Consider the following 21,908-nt stretch of genomic DNA (forward strand, 5'->3'; position numbering starts at 1 on the left):
TACAGACAGAAGAAGTGCTCCAACGGCTCTGGCCAGCCACTTGGCGCTCGAAACAGCTCATTTGCATATTAGTAAAAAACATACGGTAGATATCTTGCCAACGGTTCTACCTACAGATACAACAAAGGTATAATTTTTAGCAGCATGAGCAACCCTACCAGGAAGCATGCCTGTTCATGCTGACAGATGCTCGTTAACATTACATTTTGTTTAATTGAGCGATTTCTCCTGTAACAGGCGCCAGGGGCGTTGCTAGGTTAAAACATTCGGGCCTGGGCCCTTGATGTTTTGTCATAGGCCCCGAATGTACTGCCTGCCTGATAGATACAACTGTATTGCCATCCTCAGGACGGCAATCCCTGCAAGAGCTGAAGGACCTGTGATGACATCACAGGTCATGTGATCAGTGCTAAATGCAGTAGATGAAAAGGACCTGCGATGATGTCACCGTCATGTGACCAGTGCAGAAGAGGATGGCTCAGCAGTGAAAAGTCCTGGGAAGAAGCTGTGGTGAGGTCTGCTACATGAGGAGAGGTAAGTGAAGGGGTAGATTACTCAGTGTGAGAGGCAGAGCAATGTTGGGAGTTGTAGTTATTTAACTGGGACTGTATATTAGGGCTAAAGGGAGGAAAGTTATTTACATGGGACAGTGGGGTGGAGTGATGTTATTTACATGGGACTGAAAGTTGAGGGAGTGATGGTATTTATATGGGAATGCATGTTGGAGGTGGCTGGGGCAGGGTGATGTTATTTACATGGGACTATATGTTGAATGCGGCTGTGGGAGGGAGTGATATTATTTACATGGGACTGAATATTGAGAGGTAATGTGATTTACATGGGACTGCATGTTAGAGGTGGCTGAGGAGGGGGTGATTTTATTTACATGGGACTGTATGTTGAAAGTGACTGGGGGAGGAAGTGATGTTATTTACATAGGACTGAATATTGAGGGGGTGATGTTATTTACATGGGACTGTAAGTTGGAGGCGGTTGGGGAGGGGTAATGTTATTTATGTGGGACTGTATATTGAGGGGGCAGGAGAGATGGTGTGATTTTATGTACATGGGACTGTATTTTAGAGGGGGCTGTAGATAGAAAAGGATGTTATTTACATGGAACTGTATATTGGAGGAGGCTGGAGAGATGGTGTGATGGTATTTACATGGGACTGTATGGTGGAGGGGTTGAGGAATTATCATTTTTGAGGACTGTAAACGGAGGAATATGACTACAGGGGAAACTGCAGGGGGGCATTATAAATACTGGGGGCGCTTCAAGGTGAGTATTATAACAGTAGGGGGCATTATAAATACTGGGGGCATTTTAAATCCAGGAGACATTAGGCGTTCTTATTACTAATGGGGGCTCTATAGGAGGGACGTATAGATCTGCATTATTTCTACAAAGAGCACTGTGGGGGTCCTTTTACTACTGAGGGGTCTGTAGAGAGCTTTACTACCACTGGGGGAACAATAGGGGACCTTATTTCTACTGGGGGCTCTGTAAGGGCATTATTAATACTGGAGGGCTCTTCTACTAATGGTGGCACTCTTGGGGTGCACTATCACTGTTGGGGGCACTGTAGGGGGCAGTATTACTAATGAGGGCATTCTAGAAGGGAATTACTTCTGGTGGGACTATGAGGAGCACTCATTTTTCTTCAGAATAGTATTTGGGGGTACAGAAAAATGAGGAAGCTAAGATGTCTGTGTTTCACACTCTGTAGAGATGACGCGCGGCTGAGAAAAGTTGTCCGGACGGAATGGAGAAGATGATGACAGAGAAGATCTACATCAGAGGAGACGTCACCTGGGAGGAACTGGATGTGAGAGGTACGTGCTGCTGTATAGCTATAGCAAGCTTAGGGGTCGGTTGGTTGACTTAGAGAATTGGGCCATATGCATGGGGGCTTGGGCCCCGGATCTTTTGAGACCCTAGCTATGCCACTGACAGGCGCACCGTATAGAGTGAGGGGGAAGGCAGAGATGATAAAAACCATAAGGGGTTGGGTCAGCACAACCTGCCTGTAGGTGCACATCACTATGGCGAAATACATATACAAACGGAAAATGCAAATGTGATCGCACACTACATCAGCACTCTGCCCTCCATGCTGGACGAAACATTGGTTTATATTTTGGCCAAAGCATAGTAAGCCACTCACCGCGTCAAGGTTGTCTCATGAGTGGTCCCTAACTCTTGTTCCTGTGGCCCATGAACAGGTAGGAACAAGAGTTAGGGACCACTCATGATAAAAACCATCCCTTCCTTTCTTCTTTATCGGGAATCCTGCGGTTACTGACAATTAGCGTGCAGCGGCAAATTCTTCAAGGGCGTTCAGAAACATCCTTGCAGAAATACGTGCTGAGTGCCCGGACGTATATAGTCAACTGGTGGTCGGCAAATTATAGCAACCGCAAATAAAACCGTATTGTGTACAGATAATGCCATGCATAGCCAGACACTTGACAGACCGCCTCCACTTACAGTGGGGTCCGTTATGCAGAGCTCTGTCGTTAGCCTCTGATTGTGAACTGAGCCTGAAAACACTGGGGCAGATTTATCAAAACTGTTGTGAAGGAAAATTGGCTTAGTTGCCCATAGCAACCAATCAGATTCCAGCTAAAGGAAAATGAAAGGTGAAATCCGACTGGTTGCTATGGGCAACTAAGCCAGTTTTCCTTTACACTGGTTTTGATAAATCTGCCCCATTAAGTGATTGGAATGTAGGCTCTGTTCACACTTCTGTCCGTATTTTTGGAGTATAACTGCTCATCACGTGTTTAAAAATGGAAGCCAGATACATCTCTCCTGCCAGAGATCACACTTCGCCTCCATTTAAACGTTTGCTCCTAAACTACATTTCCCATGATGCCCTCCTCCGGCCGTGCGTCGTGACGTTCCATGTACTGGTTCTCTCCTCTGTGTTTATGGCCGTGCGTGCTGACGTCACCGGGCAGCGATCCCTTCGCCTCTAGCAGCCCCTCCGTTGTCGTTGCTGCCGCTGTGTAGCAGTTCCTGCCTTGCAGCCAGTGTGCTCTGCCGGGCGGCCCCGTCCAGCCCCAGGATTTTGGAAGAAGACGACGCCCCCCCCGACCGCCATATTTGCCGTTGCTTTGCTGCCATCATTGGTATTGTTCCGGGGGAGCAGACCAGCTTCATCGTGACAGGCCTGTGACTTGTGCTGTCGTCCGCGGAGAGGAGCGCCGCACTCTGCCCTGTGTCGCTGTAAGTCACGGAGACGACCCCTGGGTGCTGGCTGCCCTGCGTGGTCCTACTGCCCGCCTGATGCACCTCCGGGGCCCCCGTCCTGCTGTCAGCTGCTCCCAGCCATTGTTACTGAGCCAGGCTTTGTTCTCCCCTTCCTAATGTCATGTCTCCAGCCTGCTGCCCATAGTTGGGGGGTGGTGACCCCCCAATCCTGTCCCCTTCACCTATTCCACCCCCATATTACCGCCATGTGTAACCTCCTGTACGAATCGCCATCGTGTGCCGCCTGGGTTCACGCAATTCCGCCACCATGTCCAGGCTGCTCCTGTCTTTCTACATTTTAGAAATGGGGAGAGGGGGGGATGCACTGTGGGACGTGAACCTCAGGCTTCACCTGTCATAGTCGCCCCACGTCTCTGGATTTTGGCGCACAGACGAAGGCGGTCGGTGGCGGTATTGATGCATGCCCCTTGCCTGTGCTGTCCTAGACCGGGGCCCGCCTGATCAGCCCCAGATATTGCGATGTTACGTTTCCAGAAGCTTTAAGTAATTTTGCTATTTTTGGTGGAAATGAATGCGCTCGTAATGGGGCGACGTAATGGTGGCACACGAGTAACCGGCCTGTAGACATAGCGAATGTCCCCCACAATGCAATGCTTGGGCACGTTCATTGTCTTCTGGCTCTTGATTGGCATTGGTGTCAAATTTTTGGCTGGGTGTAGAGGACGCTGCCATTCTGTGAACATGGTGGATGGTGGACCGTTTGATATCTCTGTGCCTGTGTATGATTGCTGTATAGCAGGGGTAGGCAACGTCCGGCGCACCAGCTTTTGTGAAACTACAACTCCCAGCATGCCTACTTGCTCTGCTCTTTTCAGACCTCTCGTAGAAATGAATGGAGCATGCTGGGATTTGTATTTTCACAACAGCTGGAGTCGCATGGACGGTGGGAGGCCGGTCATCGCCGTGGTCCTCACACACCATCATTTATTACTTGTTTCTACCGCTCCCGGCACACGAAGGGTTATTGCGTCCTGTACTGTGCGCAGGGTGGTCTTTGCCGTGAGTTTGTTCAGGCTGCATTGGGTATCGGAGAGTCCTGGAGGAAAGGGAGACCCTGCTACCTCTCGGCCAAGGAAGGGTTAAGTTCCGCTGTGTTGATGAATTCGGAGAGTCCCACGCTGCCCCCTCTGGAGGGGCTTACATCTGTCTTCCTTGGCAGGACCGCAAGTCTTTGTCACGAAGGCTGTTGCTTTGGGATTCTGCTTTTGGAGATTCTTCCCGGACATATGCCCCCTCCCCCGGCGTTCGCTGTTCCTCTCCCGGAGTGTCAGGGGGGTCCTACCTTTTATTTTGTGTTTTTATGGTAATTTGGGGTTTTTTGTTCTGTTTAGTCTCTTGCTGTATTTTGTCCCGTGTTTCCTGTCCTTTTGGTTCCCCTGTTATTTAAAAGTGTCAAAAGTTTGACAATAACCACGGAGGAAGGCCTCTTGCACACAAAGGTATTTTCTTTCTGTGTCCATTCCGTTTTTTTTGCGGACCTCTAGAAATGAACGTACACCGATGCAAAAATCCAGCTGTGTGCATGGGGCCTTAAAGGAAATTGCATCTGCCGTCTAAGGCCCCATGCACATGAGGGCTCGTTCACACGAACGTGTGAAGCCCGTGCTGTGGACCGCAAATTGCAGTCCGCAATGCACGGGCACTGTCTGTGGGGCATGGGGATCGCAGACCCATTCACTTGAATGGGTCCGCGATCCTTCTGTTCCGCAAAGAGATACAGCAAGTTCTATCTTTTTGCGGAACGGAACCCCAGAAAGCACTCCGTTAGTGTTCCATTTTTCCGTTCCGCATCTCCGGATTTGCGGACCCATTGAAATGAATGGGTCCGCATCCGTGATGCGAAATGGCCACGGAACGGTGCCTGTGTATTGCAGATCAGCAAATGCGGTCCGCAATACGGCAACGAGCCCTGACTGTGTTTTTTCCACATCCGATCCACACTTTTTTTGCACATTGGATGCGGACACATTCAACAGGGCCACTAAAAATGCAGACTGCACAAGATGTGCTGTCTGCATCCACGTGTCCGAGCCACAGTGCCACAAAAAAATAGAACATGTCCTATTCTTGACAGTTTTGTGGCCAAGGATAGGACATGTCTACAGAAGGGAGAAAGAAGATGGCGGCATGCACGCAACCGGGATCTGTGGGGCCAAAATCTCTGGCAACAAGGTGTTAGTGTCTGTGAAGTGGTAAGATGGTCCAGCAGACCTATGGAAGGTCCCTTGTTGTCCATGCTTTGCGCTGCAGCACTTTCCGACCAGATTGGCTGCCATTAGGCAGTGAGACATGCGCTTTTAAGAGATGCCTACCCCAAAGTGTTGAATTAGTGAGAGCCACTGTACACGCGCCCCTAGGGCATTTCCGTCTCGGCAGCATATTTCTGAACATAAGGACAATTGTTTTCCTGGCTTTACATATGTTCATACATACATCAGCATATAGCGGGGGCTCAGTCACACCGCCTGTCCCGCTGCTGGGATTGTCGCTACCTGCGACATGATGGACACACATGGTGTGCTGGCTGATGGATCTCCGCCATGTGGTACACAGGCTGTAGTGTCAGGCTCATCCTCGTGTAGATAACCAGACACAGGATTTACACTCGCCGCCCTGTGACGTCTGCACCTGGTCAGCTCTGTATTGTGGCTTGAGCAGACGGCAGAGTCTGTGCTTCTAGGGGAGAATACCGCCATATGGCATCCAGTGAGACTTGTCACTATTTTTTTTTTTTCCTGTTGGATTTGTACATAATTAAAGGGGTTCTGCACTTTGTTTTAAACTGATGATCTATCCTCTGGATAGATCATCAGCATCTGACCGGCGGGGGTCCATTCATGTGAACAGAGCTTAGCCCCGCCCAGGCCAGTAAACGGTGAGAAGGCCGCGGCGCTCCTGGAGAGCCGCTGCCTTCTCAAACAGCTGATCGGCGAGGGTCCCGGGTGTCGGACCCCCGTTGATCAGACGCTGATGATCTATCCAGAGGATAGATCATCAGTTTAAACAAAGTGCAGAACCCCTTTAACCACTTCCCGCAACTGTAACGCCGAAAGGCGTCATTGCGGCGGCTCCCCCAGGCTACGCTAACGCCAATAGGCGTCATCTCGCGTGAGCCGAGATTTCCTGTGAACGCGCGCACACAGGCGCGCGCGCTCACAGGAACGGAAGGTAAGAGAGTTGATCTCCAGCCTGCCAGCGGCGATCGTTCGCTGGCAGGCTGGAGATGTGTTTTTTTTAACCCCTAACAGGTATATTAGACGCTGTTTTGATAACAGCGTCTAATATACCTGCTACCTGGTCCTCTGGTGGTCCCCTTTGTTTGGATCGACCACCAGAGGACACAGGTAGCTCAGTAAAGTAGCACCAAGCACCACTACACTACACTACACCCCCCCCCGTCACTTATTAACCCCTTATTAGCCCCTGATCACCCCTGATCACCCCATATAGACTCCCTGATCACCCCCTGTCATTGATCACCCCCCTGTAAAGCTCCATTCAGACGTCCGCATGATTTTTACGGATCCACTGATAGATGGATCGGATCCGCAAAACGCATCCGGACGTCTGAATGAAGCCTTACAGGGGCGTGATCAATGACTGTGGTGATCACCCCATATAGACTCCCTGATCACCCCCCTGTCATTGATTACCCCCCTGTCATTGATTACCCCCCTGTAAAGCTCCATTCAGACGTCCGCATGATTTTTACGGATCCACTGATAGATGGATCGGATCCGCAAAACGCATCCGGACGTCTGAATGAAGCCTTACAGGGGCATGATCAATGACTGTGGTGATCACCCCATATAGACTCCCTGATCACCCCCCTGTAAAGCTCCATTCAGATGTCCGCATGATTTTTACGGATGCACTGATAGATGGATCGGATCCGCAAAACGCATCCGGACGTCTGAATGAAGCCTTACAGGGGCATGATCAATGATTGTGGTGATCACCCCATATAGACTCCCTGATCACCCCCCTGTCATTGATTACACCCCTGTCATTGATCACCCCCCTGTAAAGCTCCATTCAGATGTCCGCATGATTTTTACGGATGCACTGATAGATGGATCGGATCCGCAAAACGCATACAGACGTCTGAATGAAGCCTTACAGGGGCATGATCAATGACTGTGGTGATCACCCCCCTGTCATTGATTACCCCCCTGTAAAGCTCCATTCAGATGTCCGCATGATTTTTACGGATGCACTGATAGATGGATCGGATCCGCAAAACGCATCCGGACGTCTGAATGAAGCCTTACAGGGGCGTGATCAATGACTGTGGTTATCACCCCATATAGACTCCCTGATCACCCCCCTGTCATTGATTACACCCCTGTCATTGATCACCCCCCTGTAAAGCTCCATTCAGATGTCCGCATGATTTTTACGGATCCACTGATAGATGGATCGGATCCGCAAAACGCATCCGGACGTCTGAATGAAGCCTTACAGGGGCATGATCAATGACTGTGGTGATCACCCCATATAGACTCCCTGATCACCCCCCTGTCATTGATTACCCCCCTGTCATTGATTACCCCCCTGTAAAGCTCCATTCAGATGTCCGCATGATTTTTACGGATCCACTGATAGATGGATCGGATCCGCAAAACGCATCCGGACGTCTGAATGAAGCCTTACAGGGGCGTGATCAATGACTGTGGTGATCACCCCATATAGACTCCCTGATCACCCCCCTGTCATTGATTACCCCCCTGTCATTGATTACCCCCCTGTAAAGCTCCATTCAGATGTCCGCATGATTTTTACGGATCCACTGATAGATGGATCGGATCCGCAAAACGCATCCGGACGTCTGAATGAAGCCTTACAGGGGCGTGATCAATGACTGTGGTGATCACCCCATATAGACTCCCTGATCACCCCCCTGTCATTGATTACCCCCCTGTAAAGCTCCATTCAGATGTCCGCATGATTTTTACGGATGCACTGATAGATGGATCGGATCCGCAAAACGCATACGGACGTCTGAATGAAGCCTTACACGGGCGTGATCAATGACTGTGGTTATCACCCCATATTGACTCCCTGATCACCCCCCTGTCATTGATCACCCCCCTGTCATTGATCACCCCCCCTGTCATTGATCACCCCCCTGTCATTGATCACCCCCCTGTCATTGATCACCCCCCCTGTCATTGATCACCCCCCCTGTCATTGATCACCCCCCCTGTCATTGATCACCCCCCCTGTCATTGATCACCCCCCCTGTCATTGATCACCCCCCCTGTCATTGATCCCCCCCCTGTCATTGATTACCCCCCCTGTCATTGATCACCCCCCCTGTCATTGATCACCCCCCTGTCATTGATCACCCCTCTGTAAGGCTCCATTCAGACATTTTTTTGGCCCAAGTTAGCGGAATTATTATTTTTTTTTTCTTACAAAGTCTCATATTCCACTAACTTGTGTCAAAAAATGAAATCTCACATGAACTCAACATACCCCTCACGGAAACCAAATGCGTAAAATTTTTTAGACATTTATATTCCAGACTTCTTCTCACGCTTTAGGGCCCCTAGAATGCCAGGGCAGTATAAATACCCCACATGTGACCCCATTTCGGAAAGAAGACACCCCCAGGTATTCCGTGAGGGGCATATTGAGTCCATGAAAGATTGAAATTTTTGTCCCAAGTTAGCGGAAAGGGAGACTTTGTGAGAAAAAAATTAAAAATATCAATTTCCGCTAACTTGTGCCAAAAAAAAAAAATTTCTATGAACTCGCCATGCCCCTCATTGAATACCTTGGGGTGTCTTCTTTCCAAAATGGGGTCACATGTGGGGTATTTATACTGCCCTGGCATTCTAGGGGCCCCAAAGCGTGAGAAGAAGTCTGGTATCCAAATGTCTAAAAATGCCCTCCTAAAAGGAATTTGGGCACCTTTGCGCATCTAGGCTGCAATAAAGTGTCACACATCTGGTATCGCCGTACTCAGGAGAAGTTGGGGAATGTGTTTTGGGGTGTCATTTTACATATACCCATGCTGGGTGAGAGAAATATCTTGGTCAAATGCCAACTTTGTATAAAAAAATGGGAAAAGTTGTCTTTTGCCAAGATATTTCTCTCACCCAGCAAGGGTATATGTAAAATGACACCCCAAAACACATTCCCCAACTTCTCCTGAATACGGCGATACCACATGTGTGACACTTTTTTGCAGCCTAGGTGGGCAAAGGGGCCCACATTCCAAAGAGCACCTTTAGGATTTCACAGGTCATTTACCTACTTACCACACATTAGGGCCCCTGGAAAATGCCAGGGCAGTATAACTACCCCACAAGTGACCCCATTTTGGAAAGAAGACACCCCAAGGTATTCCGTGAGGGGCATGGCAAGTTCCTAGAATTTTTTATTTTTTGTCACAAGTTAGTGGAAAATGCAGATTTTTTTTTTTTTTTTTTTTTCATACAAAGTCTCATATTCCACTAACTTGTGACAAAAAATAAAAACTTCCATGAACTCACTATGCCCATCAGCGAATACCTTGGGGTCTCTTCTTTCCAAAATGGGGTCACTTGTGGGGTAGTTATACTGCCCTGGCATTCTAGGGGCCCAAATGTGTGGTAAGGAGTTTGAAATCAAATTCTGTAAAAAATGACCTGTGAAATCCGAAAGGTGCTCTTTGGAATATGGGCCCCTTTGCCCACCTAGGCTGCAAAAAAGTGTCACACATCTGGTATCCCCGTACTCAGGAGAAGGTGGGGAATGTGTTTTGGGGTGTCATTTTACATATACCCCTGCTGGGTGAGAGAAATATCTTGGCAAAAGACAACTTTTCCCATTTTTTTATACAAAGTTGGCATTTGACCAAGATATTTATCTCACCCAGCATGGGTATATGTAAAAAGACACCCCAAAACACATTCCTCAACTTCTCCTGAATACAGAGATACCAGATGTGTGACACTTTTTTGCAGCCTAGGTGGGCAAAGGGGCCCATATTCCAAAGAGCACCTTTCGGATTTCACAGGTCATTTTTTACAGAATTTGATTTCAAACTCCTTACCACACATTCGGGCCCCTAGAATGCCAGGGCAGTATAACTACCCCACAAGTGACCCCATTTTGGAAAGAAGAGACCCCAAGGTATTCGCTGATGGGCATAGTGAGTTCATGGAAGTTTTTATTTTTTGTCACAAGTTAGTGGAATATGAGACTTTGTATGAAAAAAAAAAAAAAAAAAAAAAATCATCATTTTCCACTAACTTGTGACAAAAAATAAAAAATTCTAGGAACTTGCCATGCCCCTCACGGAATACCTTGGGGTGTCTTCTTTCCAAAATGGGGTCACTTGTGGGGTAGTTATACTGCCCTGGCATTCTAGGGGCCCAAATGTGTGGTAAGGAGTTTGAAATCAAATTCTGTAAAAAATGACGAGTGAAATCCGAAAGGTGCTCTTTGGAATATGGGCCCCTTTGCCCACCTAGGCTGCAAAAAAGTGTCACACATCTGGTATCTCCGTACTCAGGAGAAGGTGGGGAATGTGTTTTGGGGTGTCATTTTACATATACCCATGCTGGGTGAGAGAAATATCTTGGCAAAAGACAACTTTTCCCATTTTTTTATACAAAGTTGGCATTTGACCAAGATATTTATCTCACCCAGCATGGGTATATGTAAAATGACACCCCAAAACACATTCCTCAACTTCTCCTGAGTACGTAGATACCAGATGTGTGACACTTTTTTGCAGCCTAGGTGGGCAAAGGGGCCCATATTCCAAAGAGCACCTTTCGGATTTCACTGGTCATTTTTTACAGAATTTGATTTCAAACTCCTTACCACACATTTGGGCCCCTAGAATGCCAGGGCAGTATAACTACCCCACAAGTGACCCCATTTTGGAAAGAAGAGACCCCAAGGTATTTCGTGATGGGCATAATGAGTTCATGGAAGTTTTTATTTTTTGTCACAAGTTAGTGGAATATGAGACTTTGTAGGAAAAAAAATAAAATAAAAAAAAATCATCATTTTCCGCTAACTTGTGACAAAAAATAAAAAGTTCTATGAACTCACTATGCCCATCAGCGAATACCTTAGGGTGTGTACTTTCCGAAATGGGGTCATTTGTGGGGTGTTTGTACTGTCTGGGCATTGTAGAACCTCAGGAAACATGACAGGTGCTCAGAAAGTCAGAGCTGCTTCAAAAAGCGGAAATTCACATTTTTGTACCATAGTTTGTAAACGCTATAACTTTTACCCAAACCATTTTTTTTTTACCCAAACATTTTTTTTTTATCAAAGACATGTAGAACTATAAATTTAGAGCAAAATTTCTATATGGATCTCGTTTTTTTTGCAAAATTTTACAACTGAAAGTGAAAAATGTCATTTTTTTGCAAAAAAATCGTTAAATTTCGATTAATAACAAAAAAAGTAAAAATGTCAGCAGCAATGAAATACCACCAAATGAAAGCTCTATTAGTGAGAAGAAAAGGAGGTAAAATTCATTTGGGTGGTAAGTTGCATGACCGAGCAATAAACGGTGAAAGTAGTGTAGTGCCGATTTGTAAAAAAGGGCCTGGTCTTTAGGGGGGTATAAACCTGTGGTCCTTAAGTGGTTAAACCTGAAAAACATTGTTGAAAATAGCAGATTTGTACCTATGACACTGGCTGACCTGTTACCTGTGCGCTTGGCAGCTGAAGACATCTGTGCTGGTCCCATGTTCATATGATGTTTTTATATATGCAAATGAGCCCTGTCAATCAAAGTGCAGAGGGCACGGCAGTTGCAGAGAGATCAGAGCCTCTAGGTGTAATGGCAACGCCCCCGTTGCTCCTAGAGTCTCATTTGCATATATTAAAACATCATTTTTCTCGGCAATGTGGGCACATGTGAGCATGGGACCAACACAGATGCCTTCAGCTGCCAGGAGCGCATGTAACAGGTCAGCCAGCGTCATAGGTACAAGTCTGCTGACAGAGGCCCTTTAAAGGGGTTGTCCAGCGTAGACTTACATTTCTAAAAATGCAATAGACAGTCATATCTTCTCGATGCATTTATGCCTCATGCATTGCACACGACGATTTAAAAAGTTCGATGCCTGTGATGGGTTTGCGTCTGCAGAGGTTGTCTCCAACGGTCCTCGTTTTAGGCACTAGACTTGTGTCGTCACATCTGTGTGACTGCTAAATTTGGTAACTGAGAGCTGTAATGGCTCTGCGTTTCATCTCCAGGTCTTGTTGACCCAACAATAATTTTAATCTCGAGTTTCCTACGTTATTTGTTTTTGGCTGAGAACATAGGCGGCCGCATTCTTCAAAGGCGTGGACTTTTACCTGGTTTCTGGGTTTCTTTTGTGTCAAAAATAATCAAGATGCAATATTTGCATCGAGCCCCTAAGTCTTTGCGACTGCCTCTTCAAATTTTTTTTTTTTTTTGGGCTAGTATATACATTTTATTGTCGTTTTTTGTTTTTTTCTAGATGATGGAGTAACTTTAGAAGCAAACACCGAAATTTCCATTTCATAGATTACAGGCTATATAACATTGGTTTTATCTTCACAATAGGTTATCAGTATCTGATCGATGTGGGTCCAACACCAGGTATCGCCACCAATCAGCTGTTTGAACAGGCCGCAGTGCTCCGGTGAGCGCCGTGTCCTCCTAACCGTTTACCAAGCACAGCGCCATACATTGTATAGTGGCTGCGCTTGGTATTGCAGCCCAGGCCCGTTCAATTGAATGAGACTGAGCTGCACCTACGCCATGTGACTGATGAACATGACATCACTGGCCTAGGAAGAGGTTCTAACAGGGGCTTGAAGGACCGTAGCGGCCTCTTTAAGCTGCTGTTCGGCGTGGCTGCTGGGAGTGGGACCCCAACTGTTTAGATATTAATCACCTATTCTGAAGATAGGTAATCAATATTTTATTCCAGGAAAGCCCTTTTAGTGATCATGCACACAAATGTATTTTCTTTCCGTGGGTCTGCAAAAAAAAACAACTGAAGTTACTCCGTGTGCATTCCGTCTCCGTATGTCCATATTTTTATTCCGCAAAAAAAAGAACATGTCCTATTATTGTCTGCATTACGGACAAGGATAGGACTGTTCTATTAAGGGTCCATTCACACGTCCGCAATTTCGTTCCGCATTTTGCGGAACGAAATTGCGGACCCGTTCATTTCTATGGGGCAGCACGATGTGCTGCCCGGATCTGCACTTCCGGGTCCGCAATTCCGATCCCGAAAAAAATAGAACATGTCCTATACTTGTCCACAATTGCGGACAAGAATAGGCATTTTTTTATTAAGTGCCCGCGATGTGCAGTCCACAAAATGCGGAACGCACATCGCCGATGTCTGTGTTTTGCGGATCCACGGATATGTGGATACGTAAAACACACACGGACGTGTGAATGGACCCTAAGGGCCAGCTGTTCCGTTCTGCAAAATATGGAATGTACACGGATGTCATCTGGATTTTTTGCGGATCCGTTATTTGTGGACCGCAAAATACATAGTCGTGTGCATGAGCCCTTAATCTGAGCTGTTATGTTAAGTTCAGAAGGAGTTCAGCCTTGAGTTGAATTCTAAGGACCCTTCGTACACATAAACATCGTCCAAAACCGCAGATTTCGGCAAAGCCAGACGATTATCTTATGGGTTTGGAGGAGTTCCAACTTCTCCCCGAAAGACAGTTTTGGAGGAAGGTAGGGGTCTGTTAAATTTCAATCCCTGGTCGGTCGTTTGTTCCCTGGGTAGATAGGCCACCAGCATCTTACTCCCCTCTCACCGTGGAAAACACATGCATGCTCGGCCAGACTGTGTGCACATGTGTGGGGGTTGGTGGGAATAGATGTTTGGCTGACAGCCATTGAGCGTTTGTGTTATATAGCCTTCAGCACGGGTGGTATGAATACATAAGAACGGATGTATAGTCTTCGGAAATGACATGAAGCGACTTGCAATGTGACGTCCATGATCTTATTTAGAATTGGGTCTTATATGTCAGCTCTCTGACCCGTTTCCTTCCTGTCTGATAGTCTCTCTATTTTCTCCTTAGAGAAAACGTCTTTCCTGTTCGTGAGAAATTTCTTGTTTGTTTTTATTTGTACTTTTGGCTCTAGTTTATCACCCACCATTTCTAAGGATACTTGCCCAGAATGTGGCTGTATAAGAGCCTTAAAGGGGTTCTCAGCTTAGGTTATTAATATCAGATCGGCTGGGGTCCTACACCCGGCACCTCCGCCGATCAGCTGTATGAAGAGAACGCAGCGCTCGTGTTCTCTTCTGTTTACCTGCTCGCTGTCAACATTGCAGCGCTGCGTTCTCTTCCTACAGCTAATCGGCAGAGGTGGTCGGGGTCAGACTCCCACCAATCTGATATTGACATCAATATAGCAAAAGTGGGCAACCCCTTTAAAGTAAAATCGCCATTTGTACATGCAGCATATCGGTATCATGTCATGAGCTGAGCAGATTGACGTATAGTCACTGATAGAAATGAATGGGTCCGCAATTCCGTTACGCAAAATGCGGAACGAAATTGCGGACGTGTGAATAGACCCTTACCCTGTAAATAGCAAGTGCAAGTCTTCATTCACCTCTCGTCTGGTCTCCTGCCTACTGAATGGCTAAATTGCTGTATGTTTCTCATCACTTCTGCGTTGCTTAGCTCTGTGGATACACGGAGGTTCCCTGGCTATAAGACTTATATTATGTTCTTTAGGTGCCCATACACACTTGATGAATGTTGGCTGAACTTGCAGGTGTCTCCCCAATGGCAGATAATGGGGGGGGGGGGGGGAAAGGAGGGTCAGGCAGTTGGATTTTAACATGCTACGTCCTTCAAAAGGGAGATAAACCGCTGGCAGAGGTGTCGGACAGTGGTTCATTCCCCTCTCTGTGTTGAGCGCACATGCATGCTTAGCCAAGCCATATATAAGCCGTATATAGATGGGGGGGGTTTTGACGAATAACTGTTGGCCACGCAAGCTTTTAGAGTGCCTTGCAAACATATTCACCCACCTTGACTTTTTTCGTGTTTTGTTACATTATAGCCTTAAGTTCAATGTTTTGCTAATCTGAATTTTATGTGATGGATCAGAACACAATAGTCTAAGTTGGTGAAGTGAAATGCGCAAAGTGGGGGAAAAATGCCCCTGCGTCTTATGGGGCAAATACTAATGAAGCACTTCCATTAGTACCAGAGGACATGTTCTATTTTTTTCGGGAATGGAATTGCGGACCCGGAACGGAAGTGCGGGTAGAAATGATGTCCACCTGTGTGCAATCTAAGTGTCACATGATCTGTCATTACACATACACACCTTTTGAAAGGCCCCAGAGGCTGCAACACCTAAGCAAGAGGCATCACTAACCAAACACTGCCATGAAGACCAAGGAACTCTCCAAACAAGTAAGGGACAATGTTGTTGAGAAGTAGAAGTCAGGGTTAGGTTCTAAAAAAAATATCCAAATCTTTGATGATCCCCAGGAACACCATCACATCTATCATAACCAAATGGAAAGAACATGGCACAACAGCAAACCTGCTAAGAGACGGATGCCCAGCAAAACTCAGAGACTGGGCAAGGAGGGCATTAATCAGGGAGACAGCACAGAGACATAAGGTAACCCTGGAGGAGCTGCAGAGTTCCACAGCAGAGACTGGAGTATCTGTACATAGGACGACAATAAGCCGTACGCTCCATAGAGTTGGGCTTTATGGCAGAGTGGCCAGAAGAAAGCCATTACTTTCAGCAAAAAACAAAAAGGCACATTGTGAGTTTGCGAAAAGGCGTGTGGGAGACTCCCAAAATGTATGGAGGAAGGTGCTCTGGTCTGATGAGACTAAAATGTAACTTTTCAGCCATCAAAGAAAATGCTATGTCTGGCGCAAACCCAACACATCACATCACCCAAAGAACACCAATCCCACAGTGAGATATGGTGGTGGCAGCATCATGCTGGGGCGATGGGACTGGGAAACTGGTCAGAGTCGAGGAAAAGATGGATGGTGCTAAATACAGGGATGTTCTTGAGGCAAAACCTGTACCACTCTGCGTGATCTGAGGCTAGGACGGAGGTTCACCTTCCAGCAGGACAATGACCCCAAACACACGGCTAAAGCAACACTTGAGTGGTTTAAGGGGAAACATGTAAATGTGTTGGTATGGCCTCGTCAAAGCCCAGATCTCAATACAATAGAAAATCTGTGGTCAGACTTAAAGGGATTCTGTCACCTCGTTTTAGCTTATAGAGCTGCGGACATGTACGGCTAGATCGCCGCTAGCATGTCCGCAATATACCTCTCCCATAAAGCGGTGTCCTTTTATTGTGTTAAAAAAATTATTTTATAGATATGTAAATGAGCCTGGTAAGGTGCCCAAGGGGCTGTACTAACCTTCTTGGTGCCCAGCCACGTTCCCCTGTGAAGGCGCCCAGCACCGCCTGCGTCCTCCGAATCTCCTCCTTTCTTCACAGTTAGATTGCCGTGAGCTCGCGCATGGGCAGTGCCAGTATAGTGTTCCTTCCCTGTGCTGGCATCAGCCTCAGGAAAGAAACTGCGCATAGCGAGATTACGGCAATCTAACTGTGAAGAAAGGAGGAGATTCGGAGGACGCAGGCGGTGCTGGGCTCCTTCACAGGGGAACGTGGCTGGGCACCAAGAAGGTTAGTACAGCCCCTTGGGCACCTTACCAGGCTCATTTACATATCTATAAAATAATTTTTTAAACACAATAAAAGGACACCGCTTTATGGGACAGGTATATTGCGGACATGCTAGCGGCGATCTAGCCGTACATGTCCGCAGCTCTATAAGCTAAAACGAGGTGACAGAATCCCTTTTAAAGATTGCTTTTCACAAGCGCAAACCCTCCAACTTGAAGGAGCTGGAGCAGTTTTGCAAGGAGGCATGGTGGTTGTTAAAAATTATCCCCTACCCACAGGATAGGGGACAACTATTAGATTGGTGGGGGTCCTACAGCTGGGACCCCACGGCCATGAGAAAGAGGGCCCTGTACCTCCCGAAGCTCCCCTGAAATTACCAGAGCGGTCGCACATGCGCATGGCCGCTCCATTCTTTTGTATGGGAGTTCTGGAAATAAGTGAATACAGCGCTCAGCTATCTCCGGAACTCCCGCAGAAACGAATGTAACGGGCGTGTAACCAGCAGCAGCGGTCATTTCAGCGGAGCTGTGTGGGGAACAGGGCACTTGTTCTCATGATCAGTGGGGTCCCAGCAGTCGGACCCCCACCAGTCTGAGGGCTGATGCACGGATCTGCAAAAAAAGGATGACCTCCGTGTGATGTCTTTATTGCATAATTTTTTTATTTTTTTTTGCTGATCCTTTGTGACAATGCCTGTCCTTGTCTGCAAAATGGACAAGAATAGGACATGTCCTATCTTTTTTACAGAACGGCCATGCGGACATATGGAAATGAAATGCACACTGAGTCATTTCCGTTTTTTTTGCAGACCCATTGAAGTGAATGGTTCTGCATATGGACGTGTGCATGAGCCCTAATAGTTATCTTCTATCCTCTGGCTACTTTCACACCTGCGTTTGGTGCGGTCCGTCTTGTATCTGCACAGACGGATCCGCACCAATAATGCAAACCCTTGTATCCGTTCATAACGGATCCGTTTGCATTATTCATAAAAAAAAAAGTAAGTCAAAACGGATCCGTCTTGACTTACATTGAAAGTCAATGGGGATGGATCCGTTTTCAATTGCACCATATTGTGTCAGTGAAAACGGATCCGTCCTCATTGACTTACATTGTAAGTCAGGACGGATCCGTTTGGCTCTGCATCGTCAGGCGGACACCAAAACGCTGCAAGCTGCGTTTTAGTGTCCGCCTCAAAAGCGCAACGGAGACCAAACGCAGCCAAATTGATGCATTCTGAACGATCCTTATCCATTCAGAATGCATTGGGGCTGAACTGATCCATTTTGGGCCGCTTGTGAGAGCCCTGAAACGGATCTCACAAGCGGACCCAGAAACGCCAGTGTGAAAGTAGTAACTGTACCAGCCGGAATACCCCTTTAACAATGCAGAATGATATAACAGTGTTTTATCAGTATCCATATGTCCGTTCCGTAGCCGCGCAAAAAAAAATAAAACCTGTCCTATTCTTGTCCGTTTTGCGTACAAGCATTGGCATTGTTACCATGGATCCGCAAAAAAAAAAGAATGCCATACGGTTGCCATGTTTTTTTGCGGACCGCAAAACACATACAGTGGTGTGAATCTAGCCTTAGGGTGCTGCCAGACATGGTGGCTGTGCTGCATTTTTGGTGCATCAAAATAACTCGCCACAAAAACACAGAAAACATTTTCATAAAACATATCTGCGGTTATGGTCTGTTTTCTTCCAGCGAAGAGAGAAAAAAAACGGCTGACTTAATTAAAGTAATTACAAAACGGAGTTGCGTTAAGGGTGTTGGCCAGTGTCCTATATTGAGGACCTATCCTCAGTAAGGGTCATTAATAGCAGATCGGCGACACTTGTTCTTTTCAAACAGATGATTGGCGGGGGTGCCAGGAGTTGGACCCTCTCCAATCTGATATTGAATTGTCAGTATAGGACTCTATACAGGCATGTTGTGGCAGCACCCTTAGGCAATGTTCCTATTACATTAATGGCTCCAGTTGGGAAACGCTCCCGACATAAGCCTGCATTGTATTGTGCATCTTTCTTACTGTATGCCATTGTGTAGTCTACTATGCTAGACCAACATATACAGATTCTACAGAGGCCAGGAGGGCACGTTTTCACGAGAATGGAGTCCTGTGGATACTCTTGGCACATACAAGCTTTTCCAGACATACTCTCTAACATGACGTGAACAGGGCCGTAGACCCCTGTTCGCATTGTGCTGAGCTCTTTGCAGATTGGCATTGCTGACTGCCGGACTGATCCGCTGCACAAATGCCCATAATCCAATCATTCCTTCGCTTGTGTTACTTGACCTCTTTACTTGGCTCATAACCTGCTTGACAGCAATATGAAACCATGGGATCTGCTTCTGGACTTTTTTGCTGCTTTTTTTTTTAACCTACAGGGAAAACGCGAATGACATGTCTCTTATTTTCCTTTAGCAACCGGTAATACAGTTCACCCAAGTGTGAGATCTGGAAGACGTTCTGTGCTGTAAAGATGCACAGAAAAACATTATTGATCATGAACGCTTTCATTTTCATTAAGGCCGAGGCCGCACGGGAAGTCAGGTCGTGGTAATGTCGCCACCTCAGTGCCTCCCCCTTGTGCAAAAGCCCCAGGCGTCTTACAACCAAGGCCAACCCTGCTGGAGATCATGGGGTTTTCTTGTGACATTTCCCACACTGAAGTTGTGAAACAGTCCTGGTATTTTACTGAGTCTGATGGGATTGTTTACATTTTTACGCCACTTGTTGGTGTAAAATAGTCACAAGACCCATTTTTTTAATTTATTTTACTCATATTCCGCAATGCTTTACAGACGTTAGCATCACGCTGTCCCCAATGGGGCTCACAACCTAATTTCCCTATCACTATGTCTTTGGAGTGTAGGAGGAAACCCACACAAACACGGGGAAAACATGCAAACTCCACGCAGATGCTGTCCTTGGTTTTGCAACTTTTTAAACGCCTGTGTGTTTCACACCGTCCTTGCCTCTTGGAAACTGTGGCGATGTGGTGGGGTAAAATCCACGGCTAAGCCTCACCGAAATCCAGGCAAATCCACATGTAGATATTGGCATGGAAATGCAGCAAATCTGCAGTCAATATTCTGCCCTGTGTGACCCTACACAAAGGTCCCTGTAGAATGACAGCAAGCAGTGAATACCATAAGGAGGTGATGCAGACAGTCTATTGCAAACTGGTGGAAATTTTTATTATACACGGAATAACCTTTGTTTGCTGAAACCAGAATATACAGTTGCAAGAAAAAGTATGTGAACCCTTTGGAATGATATGGATTTCTGCACAAATTGGTCATAAAATTTCATCTGATCCTTATCTAAGTCACAACAATAGACAATCACAGTCTGCTTAAACTAATAACACACAGAATTAAATGTTACCATGTTTTTATTGAACACACCATGTAAACATTCACAGTGCAGGTGGAAAAAGTATGTGAACCCTTGGATTTAATAACTGGTTGAACCTCCTTTGGCAGCAATAACTTCAACCAAGCGTTTCCTGTAGTTGCAGATCAGACGTGCACAGCGGTCAGGAGTAATTCTTGACCATTCCTCTTTACAGAACTGTTTCAGTTCAGTAATATTCTTCGGATGTCTGGTGTGAATCGCTTTCTTGAGGTCATGCCACAGCATCTCAATCAGGTTGAGGTCAGGACTCTGACTGGGCCACTCCAGAAGGCGTATTTTCTTCTGTTTAAGCCATTCTGTTGTTAATTTACTTCTATTCTTTGGGTCGTTGTCCTGTTGCAACACCCATCTTCTGTTGAGCTTCAGCTGGTGGACAGATGGCCTTAAGTTCTCCTGCAAAATGTCTTGATAAACTTGGGAATTCATTTTTCCTTTGATAGCAATCCGTCCAGGCCCTGACGCAGCAAAGCAGCCCCAAACCATGATGCCCCCACCACCATACTTCACAGTTGGGATGAGGTTTTGATGTTGGTGTGCTGTGCCTCTTTTTCTCCACACACAGTGTTGGGTGTTTCTTCTAAACAACTCAACTTTGGTTTCACTTGTCCACAGAATATTTTGCCAGTACTGCTGTGGAACATCCAGGTGCTCTTGTGAAAACTGTAAACGTGCAGCAATGTTTTTTTTGGACAGCAGTGGCTAATTCTGTGGTATCCTCCCATGAAATCCATTCTTGTTTAGTGTTTTGTGTATCGTAGATTCGCTAACAGGGATGTTAGCATATGCCAGAGACTTTTGTAAGTCTATAGCTGACACTCTAGGATTCTTCTTCACCTCATTGAACAGTCTGCGCTGTGCTCTTGCAGTCATCTTTGGAGGACGGCCACTCCTAGAAAGAGTAGCAGCAGTGCTGAACTTTCTCCATTTATAGACAATTTTTCTTACCGTGGACTGATGAACAGCAAGGCTTTTGGAGATACTTTTATAACCCTTTCCAGCTTTATGCAAGTCAACAATTCTTAATCGTAGGTCTTCTGAGAGCTCTTTTGTGCGAGGCATCATTCACATCAGGCAATGCTTCTTGTGAAAAGCAAACCTAGAACTGGTGTGTGTGTGTTTTTTTTTTTTTTTTTTATAGGGCAGGGCAGCTGTAACCAACAACTCCAATCTCATCTCATTGATTGGACTCCAGTTGGCTGACACCTCACTCCAATTAGCTCTTGGAGATATCATTAGTCATGTTTACATGGTGTGTTCAATAAAAACATGGTAACATTTCATTCTTTGTGTGTTATTAGTTTAAGCAGACTGTGATTGTCTATTGTTGTGACTTAGATGAAGATCAGATCACATTTTATGACCAATTTGTGCAGAAATCTATATCATTCCAAAGGGTTCACATACTTTTTCTTGCAACTGTATATCTCTTTTAATAGCATGCATTATTTAAAATGAGATCCAAGAGTTAGTCCTGGAAAAACATGTCCGTGGGATATGCCCCCTATTTTCATCTCAGCTCCATTGAAGTCAATGGGGTTGAGGGT

General features: G+C 46.3%; 1 protein-coding gene across 1 annotated transcript in view; it reads left to right on the forward strand.

Annotated features, from left to right (window-relative positions):
• Positions 1 to 2,930: 2,930 nt before the first annotated feature.
• PELI1 (pellino E3 ubiquitin protein ligase 1) overlaps positions 2,931 to 21,908 on the forward strand; it is a 51,376-nt gene continuing 32,398 nt past the window's right edge. The window contains exon 1 of the mRNA XM_040430120.1: positions 2,931 to 3,232. The gene's annotated coding sequence lies outside the window, so the exon portion shown is untranslated. The remainder of the gene's footprint in view (positions 3,233 to 21,908) is intronic.

This window comes from Bufo bufo, chromosome 4 (assembly GCF_905171765.1).
Source record: "Bufo bufo chromosome 4, aBufBuf1.1, whole genome shotgun sequence".
NCBI lineage: Eukaryota > Metazoa > Chordata > Amphibia > Anura > Bufonidae > Bufo > Bufo bufo.